General features: G+C 44.8%; 1 pseudogene; it reads right to left on the minus strand.

The window, feature by feature from the left end:
* Positions 1–8,263: 8,263 nt before the first annotated feature.
* LOC105998268 overlaps positions 8,264–10,890 on the minus strand; it is a 15,069-nt pseudogene continuing 12,442 nt past the window's right edge.

Below are 10,890 nucleotides of genomic sequence, written 5' to 3' on the forward strand. Positions count from 1 at the left end.
TGGTTCTATTTCCAATGTTTTGAAGATTCTCCCTCCTGGTTCCCATAATAGCTAGAATAATTTCCATTCTCAAGAACAGTATGTGAGATTCCACCTTTCTGCACCCCAGCTAGCATTTGTTGTTATTGCTTTGTCCTTTCAAAAATAGTCATTCTAACTGGCTGAGATAATACCTTGTTGTGGTTTTATTTACATTTCCATGGTGACATTGAGCATTTTTTCACATATTCCCTCTTTACTACAATTATCCTTCAGTCTAGCTGGGGAGATTGGTTCCAGAATGCCCCCAGATAACTAAAAATGCATGGATTCTAAAGTTCTTTGTATAAAAATGTCCAAGTGTTTGCATAAGCTAAGTGCATCCTCCTTAACACTTTAAATCGTGTCTAGATGACTTATCATACCAGTGCAATGGCAATGATGCTGTTGCTGCATCCTTTGAGGAATCAAACGTCAAGAAAAGTAGCTGTATATGGTGAATACTTGTCATGATCAATGTATTTTGATCTGAGGTTTGCTGAATCCACAAATATGGAACCTGTGGAGATGAGGTTGGAGATGAGACTTCTCCCCTGAGGAGAAGTCCTAACAACATTGTGACCACTACTTATCCCAGGGAGGAAAAGCGAGGGGGCACAGGACTCACAGGTGTCTCCTGGGGTATGACCAGGAAGGAGGCAGGGGTTGGTTTGCTAAAACAAACACCTCACTAATCTGTCTCCTTGTGATCAGATTTCATTTAGTGTCATTTCACAATGCAATTTCAAGTAATTATTTTCAGTTCTGTGGTCACTTTTTATACTTACATGAACTGTAGCTGCTTTCTGAATTTGTGATCTTGGATAAGAAAAGGGGCTGAGGCACACAGCGTGGAGAGTTGACAGCAAGTCTGGAAGAAGAGGCAACACTCCCAAAACAGAGACTTAAAAACACCTCAAACTTCCCACATTGTGTGAGCATATCTGCTCTTTTTAAAGAGTTGGGTGGAATACTTCTTGTTGGACCAGATTCCGTTTTTCAGGGGAGCAATGGAAAAGATGTCTCATCTGAGAAACTGCTACTATTCCATGGAACACAACCTCTCCCAGGGATGGAGCTCAATGTGTGATGTTACAAGTGTGTCTGTGTGGGAATGTGCATAAACCTGCATGTGAGTTTTTATGTGTGAGATGGAGAGAGAAAACCCCGCATTTTCCTATTTTATCAATTGTTTGTATTTATTTCAACATGGCATTAGCTGAAGCCACCAATTATCAAGATTGGCAAGAATGCAAGTACTGGTTCCATTGGAAAAACAATTTCCATGGCCAAAGATAGGCTGTATTTTGTTCACACGCAGAAAATAATTTTTCTTAATTTTAGGTTGTAGGAGTTAAAAAAAAAATCTCGTGAAGACTTCTGATTCTCTCTCCCTTATTAACATTACCAGATTACATAAGAATTATTTGCAATGTAGTCGTGGATAATTTTACAACCTCAGAGGCCTCTGAGCCTGACAAGGAACACATTGATATATGTTAAATAAATTAAGAGGAGGAGCAAGTCATTGCCCCAACCACCTGCAAACCAACAGATACTCCTGTCCCATGATGCAGCTGGGCAGCAGGTCCCATGATCCAGTGAGGCAGCCTGGTCCCATGATCTAGCCAGGGTAGTCGGGTCCCATGATCCAGTGGGACAGTCTGGATGAGGGAGCGTTACAGCTCTTTATGCCTTCTTCCAACCTTGTAAACTTCTGAGACTCTAGTTGGATATATGGGGAAAGGTAAGCAGGCATCTCCCCAGCTGGGGTGGGCTCTGGCCTGCAGGGGGAGCAGGTGCACAGTCTGCCAGTCCAACCCAGGACAAGTCAACAGGCTAAGGACCCTAATGAGTGCAGCCAATATCACACTCTACCTCCTCCCCACGGGACTCAGTGATAGCATAATCCTGAGAAAAGAGGAAGAAGGCAGAGAGAAAGCATGATTATGCAGGCCACAAGCCCCTCTGTCAAGAAGATTCAATAGGAGCTTTGGGGGCTGCTTGGTAGCCAATGTGGTTTGGCCAGTGTCTTAGGTTGGCATCCAGGCTGGCTGTGTCTTCTCTAAGGGGTCTGCCTAGGTATGGAAAAGAAAGGCAGAAGAATTGATGCTGGACTGGGCAGGGCTTTGTCTTGTCTACCAGAGGCTCTGTCTTGCCAGCTGGACCTGAGGGTGCTTCCAGCTCTTCCTAGTTTGGCTACTATTGCTGTCCTTGTGGACTTTTGTGCCATTGTGTATCTGCACCTCTGCTTGCTCAGGTTCTGTGTTTGGCCTGGGCCTTTGTTATGGGAGGTCCTCTACAGCCAGATAGCCACCAGGCCCGTGAGAACCCATCTAGTGACATAGTTTGCAGAGCACCTGAGCATCTGCTCCATGAGGCCTTGTGGCCAATGTCCTTTTCCATCAGAATGAGTTCTTAGATGTCCACTAGTTCTTAGTCCTACTAGGCCCCTCTACACTGTCAGCTTCCTTCAGGACAGGATTTTTCCCCTGACAGCTGACTCCCTGAGAGACGTTCTTCATCATGCCATCCTCATAGCCTGAAAGGAATAGTACAGCTGTCAATCCTTAGGAGAGAAGCTGCTTCCCAGCTCATCCACCACATGCGACCGTGTAACCTCTGTTTGAGTAGGCTCCTGTCCCTTGCATGGGAAGCTGGGTGGACATCCTGTTTACAGATACAGGCACAGTTTCTGCTTTCCAGATACAATTGAAGAACATAAAAATATATAGACAGCACCTAACAGCCATTTTTGCTTCTGTACCTTTGCTTGCTAAACACCCTGCTAAAACCTTGAGGAGTGGAGTGAAAGAGGCAGAAAACTAGACTGCCCTTATCAAAGTAGGCAAGCACCCCCTGAATGAATTTATTAAAAGGCATGGAGTAACATTAATGCTTAATGTAATAGAAATTAGAAGTTATGATTACTAACTGCTCATTTTTGCTTCTGTACGAATTGCTTTGTGCTAGATGATTTTATGGTTTTTGTATGATTTTAACTGTGACTGGTTTTAGTTACTCAGTAGTGGAATGTCAGCCTGGGAGCCTAGAGTTGCTTAGTAAAAGACTTCAAAGGGTTTACAGCCTTGACCAAGGGCTCAAAGTCCTCAGAATTATCCCCACAGCTGCAATGCCCTTCCTGAAGGCCAGGGCAGTAAGGCCCTAGGGAAGAAATATAATGTTTTAAGAAACCTAAGCAACTCCATTTTTGTTTAACACTCCATCTCAGTTCTGCGACTTGACTCGTGATCCACTTTAGCCCCAATGCTAGGAATTTATGACAGAAAGCCATGCACAATTCTTGGAGCCATAGATGGCGTTTGCTTAAGGCAGGTGTTAGCCACCAAGTGGTGTTGCCCCCCAGCCACCTAGGACTAAGAGTTTCTAACCAACCCGTTCTTCAGAGCCCAGGGTGAGACATGCCATGCATTCTGTTGGTCTGGGTGTGACTCATAAACGTTTTTCGGTCAAGCTATGGACCAAGGACATTTTTCTGTAAAGGTCAACTAATCATATTTGCCCAGCTTAGCTTGCTTTAAATGTTAACCAATCATGTAATTTCTTACGTAAAAGTTCCTTAAAGTTGTTTGTTCAATACTATAAAAACTGTGCTGATTCTATGCTCAGGGCCTCTTAGCGTCACTGGTTACCGTGTGCGCAGAGGACCAAGCTCGAGCTTGCAATAAACCGGCTCTTTGTTGCTTACATTGATCTTGGTCTCTGGTGGTCTTCTGGGGGTCCCCGAATTCTGGTATAACACAATATTACAACAACACGAAGTGTACAGATTTGCTGGTTCTCCCTTCCTTGTCTTCAGCTACTCTTACCCCTTTGCTAAGGAGCCATTGATTGTTGAATGCCTCGTGGACCCCTCCCCTATGAATGTCTACATCCATTTAAATGTGACCATTACAGGCACTAAGTTGAGGTGGCTGCTTGTTTTCTTTGACTGGCTCTTTCTGTGACAGTGCACAGCTCTCAATTTCATCCTTTTAACAGCTGTGTGGTATTTCCTATAATGGAAGGATGACTATGTGTTCATTGACTGAACAGTATTTGATGGACTAGAGGGATTGAATTTTTCTTTTTTGAAAGTGAAAAAACATCTTTAAGTAGTTGTACTAAAGAGTTGCCATTGAACAGAACAGTTTATGGAATACAATGCATCTCAATCAGTGTCACGCCTTTCAGTATTCTCCTTCGTCCCTCCTCTCCCCACCCTAGATTGAGCTTCTCTTTAGGTGAAAGTGCATGTGGCCAATGTTAGAGATTAAGGACAAGTAATGATACTTCTATTCTTACGTCAAACTTACTTTCCCTCTGATTCACTCTTCCTGAGAGAAGTGCAAGTGTGAAGAAAATTCATTTCCCTTTAGACAAAGCATCTCCTTAGTTAAGCATTAGATGGATGACTTGGGGAATGCAATTGTGAAGAGATAGGGCGTGGCATATTCTGACTTGGTTTCCCTTTATTCACTCACTTCTCCATTGTCATGGAGCTGTCTTGGCTTCCCCAAAAGGAAAATTTCCTTGGATGAAGTAAGGGAAGATTTTCTTTATACCTCTCTGGTCATTTATATTTAGTGATAGGTCAGGCTATACTGTTAAATCTGACAGGACCACAAATATCAGGGAAGGGTATTGCTGGACAAGTTCTGATTTTGTCTCCCTGCCTGCATCTACAAATAACAGAAAAAATAAATTATTTCTGGGATGCCAAGGGATTTTTATAACAGGATTAGTTCTGGTTCTATTGATTAGTTATATCCTCTAGTGATTTCAGAGCAAGACTCAGTCTGGGGCAGACATTGACCAAATCTTGGGTTCAAGCACCCAAGAGGAGGCATTAGAGCTCCACTGAGGAATAAAGAGAACCAGAGTTGCATAAACACCAGGCTGGGTGATTCATCACTGATCACTTTGATTGGTCATCTTTCTGTATGGAACATACCAGTCCTTGAAGGGAATTTCCATCTGTAAATTCCTGCTTTTTCCAATGGTGGCCACATACTGCATGCTGCTAGATGCTTTATTTCTAGAACTGAGGTGGTCTCATGCCGTGAAGGCTGATGACTAACTGACCCTTGGGAAAGAAGTCCTGGAGACCGGTGTCATTGTTTAGAAACCCTTCAGTCATGATTGAATCCCTACTGTGGGGTTCATTTTTAGAAAGCTTTGCAGCAGCAGAACACTGGATGGTTCGGACCCCCTGGCCTATTGGATCAGTCTTCCATGAAGCACCTTTTCTGCCAGAGACTTTGTAGTTACCCAAGAAGAGTCATCTAATGTTCCCTCAGTCTGGAGGGTATGGACTGTGGGTCAGAGTTGGTGCTCAGAGAGGGCCTTGGGGTGCTATTAGGTGGGAGCTCACTAAGTAGGGCACACAGCCTGGGGGTGGCTGGATCAGGTCAGCCTGGGAGACTTCGGGGATGCCCAGAGAGGAATATTGGGCCTGCCTGGGGCCTGGAGGAGGATTCTGGATAAGGCAACTTTAATTAAGTAGATACTTTTGTGTGTGTGATGGTCCTGGGGCTTGAGCTCAGGCCTGAACACTGTCCCTGAGCATTTTTGCTCAAGGCCAGAGCTCTACCACTTAAGCCACAGTGCCACTTCTGGCTTTTTTTTTTTTGTGTGTGTGTGTGTGTGCTTAATTGGGGATCAGTCTCATGGAGTTTCCCGCCCTGACTGGCTTTAAACTGTGATCCTTAGGTCTCAGCCTCCAGAGTAGCTAGTATTACAGGTGTGACCTACTGGTATATTACTATTTCATTAAAAAAAATCTTTAGGTAGTTGTAAAAAAATGGTTTCAATGGTTTCAATGCACCATGTCAGTTTATAGTTCAGTGCACCTTGGTCAGTGTCACCCCTCCATCATTCTCTCCCATTGGTCACAACTGCATTCATCCTTTCAAGTTACCTGGTTCCATTTTCACGTATGTACATTGGGCATGATGACCGTATTTGCCTTTGGCTGATCTGTGTCCTGTCCTGCTCTGTCTCCCCGTCCAGGAGAGTAGCATGCTTTCTCAGAGAGTGAGGCCGGCCGGGGGGGGGCAGGGAGATTGAAACTGCTAGAGGACTTCTGCATCTGGTGTCTCCAAATTGAGCCAGCATTGCCTTTCCCAACACTTCCTATCATGTGTACCAACAGAGCCCACAGGCCATTTCCCCTCATTCTCACACTTTAAATTCTCAGTGAAGTTGGGAGATGCTGTCTTGGGGCTGAAACCGGAAAGGCATGTGGAATTTACCCAAGCTGATGCTCAGAGCTAGATGAGGAGTCTCTCCTCTCATATATCCTGGGTGAATGGACACATCCAAATTCTCACAATGAATATTTAGAAAAGAACCCATAGTTTCCATTCTATGCTTTAGATGATCTCTGATGAAGCCAAGTTAATGCCGCACTATCTCATTGAACCCGCACCAGAGCACTTTAAAGTAGCCTTTGTTATTATTATGAGAACCTTACTTGGCATTGGAATGCATTGAGGGGGACTTAGAGAATTAGAAACAATCGGACTCAAGCTATGTTCCCAGACCAAATCTTAGGTTCCCTCCCAGAGTCACATACATGTTCACTGCCCAGTAATTCTATTGCTACAATGTCACCTTGCCTAACCATGTCACCCAGCATGGCTTTCCAATGTCCCAAGGAGAACCTAGAGATTGCAGATATGGGGACCCTTCCTGGAGGTAGGTATGCTGGGATTGTCTCCTCTGGGCTGGTTTTCCATGACTGGCCACTGTCTTTTGACAGTGGACCTGGCCTTGGGAAACCAGACCAGCTCCACCCTGCAATCATTTGCTAAGTGTGCTTTCCCTTCCTAACCTCAAGAACAACGCACAAAGCCCTTTCATTCTGTACTTTATTTGTTTTGATAGAGCCTAAGAGAATTGGCAGCACATCCCTGATTCTGTGTCTTTATTCCATCTCCAGCCTCCCAGTCCTGTCAGAAAATGGAAGCCATTCACAACTGGCCTGTTGTGTAATACAGTAGGATGAGGAGCCATAGGGAGGGGGCTCAGACTACCCCCGCCCCAGGTGGGAAGTGTCTGTGGCACCTCTAAATTCAGCCAGTCACCTAAAATCAAGGTGCTGTTCCTTCTCAGATTTCCTTAACAGATGATGTCTCAGCACTGTGGCTCTCTACTTTGCCAACTGTGTGGATAACACTTTCTGGTTGATCTGTCAGAGGCCAAAGTGTGTGTGTGTGTGTGTGTGTGTGTGTGTGTGTGTGTGTGTGTGTGTGTGTGTGTGTGTGTGTGCATGTACATACACACATGCCAGTGCTGAGACTTGAACTCAGGGCTTTGAGCTCAGCCTTTTCTACTCAGCCCTAGCACTCTACCACTTGAGCAACTCTTCTAGCTTTATTTGATTAGAGATAAGAATCTTTTCATTTGTCTACCTACGCTGGCTTTGAAACTTGATTCTTAGATCTCAGCCTCTTGAGGAACTAGGATTACAGGTGTGAGCCTTTAATTTTAAATAAATAATGTGTATTTTCAGTGCCTGGCTGCCAGAGGCATTATAGGTGAAGAACTGAACCAGATGATGGCAGACTGGACCAGGCAGCTATGTGCCCAAAGTTGTCACAGGGAGGAGACTCAGAGAAATGTCCTGCCTCTTTCATTAGAGGTGGCATTATATTGGGTAAAGAATCCTGTAATTGCTTTGTGGAGCAGCCTCCCTCCCTCCCTCTCTCCCTCCCTCCCTTTCTCCCTCTCTCTCTTTTGCTCTCTCTCTTTTTCTTTCTCTCTCTCCCTTTCTTTTTCTCCCTCTCTCTTTCAACCTACTGGCTTCGGGAGCCTTCAAAGACCAGAGTCTAGAATAGGCTGCTATCTCCCCATAGGCCCCAGCAGCCTTTAGCCACTTTCCTCAGACACACAGCCACAGCACCAGTAAAGTCAAATCTGGCAGCAAGTCTTAACCTATAGGGCTGGGACATTTATCATGGCCGGGGGGCCTCTGGTGACCTCAAAGGGAGCCAGTGAGGTGGGGGCAGGGAAGAGGCTGCAGTGGGACTTCTCTCCTCTGCCCTGCACCTTCCAAGTCTTCTCAAATCAAGGCCAGCCCAAATAACAACAATGACAAACAACAAAAAAGAATCCTGCAATCCTGTAGTGAGCTGGAGTTTGGGTTCTGCAGTTTTCTATTGTATCTATTTCTATTCTATCTTTTCCTCTGCAAAATAATTGATGCCAATGCCTCCGCTTCAGTCTTTGGAAATAATCAGGGTCAGAACACAGCCTTCAGAATCTGCAGAAGCTATACCAGTGGGGGTGTTTACATGAGCTAAATTTCATCAAAGATCACAGTGATCCATCTTTGGAGGCAAGAATGATCCTTTCTGGGGTGGCCTGGTGATCCCTCATTGGATCAAGAATTCGTGAGCCTGAAGGAAAACTTGTACTCTACCATGCTCTTCGTGGATGCTTCTTGCTGGCTCCAAAGGTCCCCTCAGAACCCAATGCCACCAGGGCTGTCTGAGACTCAGGAGTCGTGAGCTCTTAAGTTTGGCATTACAGGGTTAATACACGTACGTGACCCACATGGGGTTGGAATCAGTGTGAGTCACCTCTCAGGCATCTCTTCTTTCAGCCCTGCTGCACTTTTGTAGATTCCGATATTTAATTTCCTCCCTTTGTTTCAGAAACAGAGAATGTTGATTCATGATACAGTGGATCCATCTCACTGAGTCAGGGTCTGAATGGGGTGCATGTGTGACAGTGTGGTTGCCATGGCAACAGAAATGGTCTCTCTCTCTCTCTCTCTCTCTCTCTCTCTCTCACACACACACACACACACACATACACACATGCCACCACCACCAAACAACTGGAAGTGCATGTAAGAGTCACACAAGTGAGGAGCTTTTTCCTGGGAGCTCACTCATGGCGACATGTTTGGTCCCCCCAGGTGAGCTCCGATCTGTCCCAGGGAAGTGTGGAGAAATCCCAGGATTGGAGTAATCAGAGACAGCACCCCAGCCCACTCCTCAATTTACATGCAGGTTTCCTAAAACAAAAGATACAGTAGGATGCATTCAAGCTCCAGTTGGTGTTGTTACTTCCGGTGTGTTTCTGAGTTACCCTCTATATTCGCTTGGGGACACTGGGTCTCTGTACTCACCTTTCTTGGCACCAGGGTGCACCTCCAGGTGGGGCTGCCATTGCGGGGACAATTGATGTCAATGTAGGTGTCTGTAGCTGAGGCTGACTTGCTGTGTTTGGGTCCTGTGTGGGTGATTGTCTTCAGTTAGGGGACCGGAGCAGGCAAGACTGTACCACAGAGAGATAACAGTCATGACCCTGGGTGGCCTGAGGACCTGGGCAAGCTGCAGCCTTTGTGGGTGGGGGTGTGCAGGAGGCAGCCACTACACCTTTGTCTTTTACTGATATTTTCTTACTTAATTAGACTTCTTCCAAGTAGCAAAACAATCACGTTTAGAACTTTTCTTGAGAAAGTACACTGTCTCTAATTTAAGTCCACATGAACAGATGTTTTGCCAGTGGGAAGGGGAGGAAGTTGGACATAAGGGAAGCAAGCATCATCTCTGTGGGGTCCTGGATGGACAGGTAGCCAGGCCTGTGCAGGTTAGACTGACCCAATGGAGGGGTGGGGCTAGAGGATGCCTGGATATCCTTCCAGAAGTCCCCTGCCCTCTGGCAGTGGTCCTCACTGTCCATGCCTGGCTGCTCTTCCTCCATCTAACTGCAAAGGGGCCACAGCTTCCTTTTAATTTCAAATGAATAATGAAGTGAACTGACAGATAAAACGCTTTTATGATGAACCTTGGTATTTTTTAATTGTTTCAGCATTCTTCTCTCCTGATATTCTTCATGGGGTGCTTTCTTCTTCAAGCCCCAATTCATAAAGAGAAGTAGCAGAACAAACATGTTTAGAATTTTTGTTGAGAAGATACATTGTCGGATTCAAATGTTTTTTCTTTCTTGTGATTGTTTCTAACACATTTATAAGATGATTTCTTTGTTGCTTTGTATGTCCCTCCCCCACAGTATAACCCCTATTTTCACTGTATTTGATGTTGGTACACTTTGTGGAGGGGAAGGGAAAAAACAAATTGTTTAAATAGGGATACAGGTGGACCCATTGCAACAATGAGATGTACAAGTTGTTATGTCGAAAAATGAACTTTACAACTTTGGCTGAGGGTGGGGGGTGGGAGGGTGGGGAAGGGGGAAGCAGGGTGGCTGGGGAGGGAAGATGGGAAGGGATGGGAAGGGGAAATAAAGGAGGAGGCAACAATGCTTGATAAGAAATGTACTCATTACCTTGCCCATGTAATTGTAACCCCTCTGTGCGGTATTTTCACAATAAAAAAAAGAAGATACATTGTCATTAATAAGGGAAATAGAAGAACCTTCTAAATAAAGATGTGTCTGAAAGAATTTGAAATATACTTGTGAAAGAGTAATAGAAGTATTTTTTATTGAGCTAAAATTCACATAACAGAAAACTCACCATTTTAAATCATATAACCATGTGTTGAGTCCATTACACAATCCTGTGACCATCACTACTGTCTAATTGAAAACCATTTACATTGCCTCTAGACTGTGAGAAACACAGTCACCCACTTAAACTCAAAGGATGAACTTGGAGACACAAAGTGCAGCAAACATGAGGCTTCAGTGGTTAATGGCTGTCTTGTAAGAGATGTCCAGAGAGGAAGCAGGCAACTTCTTCCTGGATGCTTGAGTTCCTCCATACCTGGTTTCTCACTGTTTTTTTTTTAAATTTATTTATTTATTTTTTATTTGTGAACATACTGTACAGAGGGGTTACAATTACATGGGCAGGATAATGCGTACATTTCTTACCAAGCATTGCAGCCTCCTCCT

The sequence above is a fragment of the Dipodomys ordii genome, unplaced genomic scaffold, assembly GCF_000151885.1.
Source record: "Dipodomys ordii isolate 6190 unplaced genomic scaffold, Dord_2.0 Scaffold160, whole genome shotgun sequence".
NCBI lineage: Eukaryota > Metazoa > Chordata > Mammalia > Rodentia > Heteromyidae > Dipodomys > Dipodomys ordii.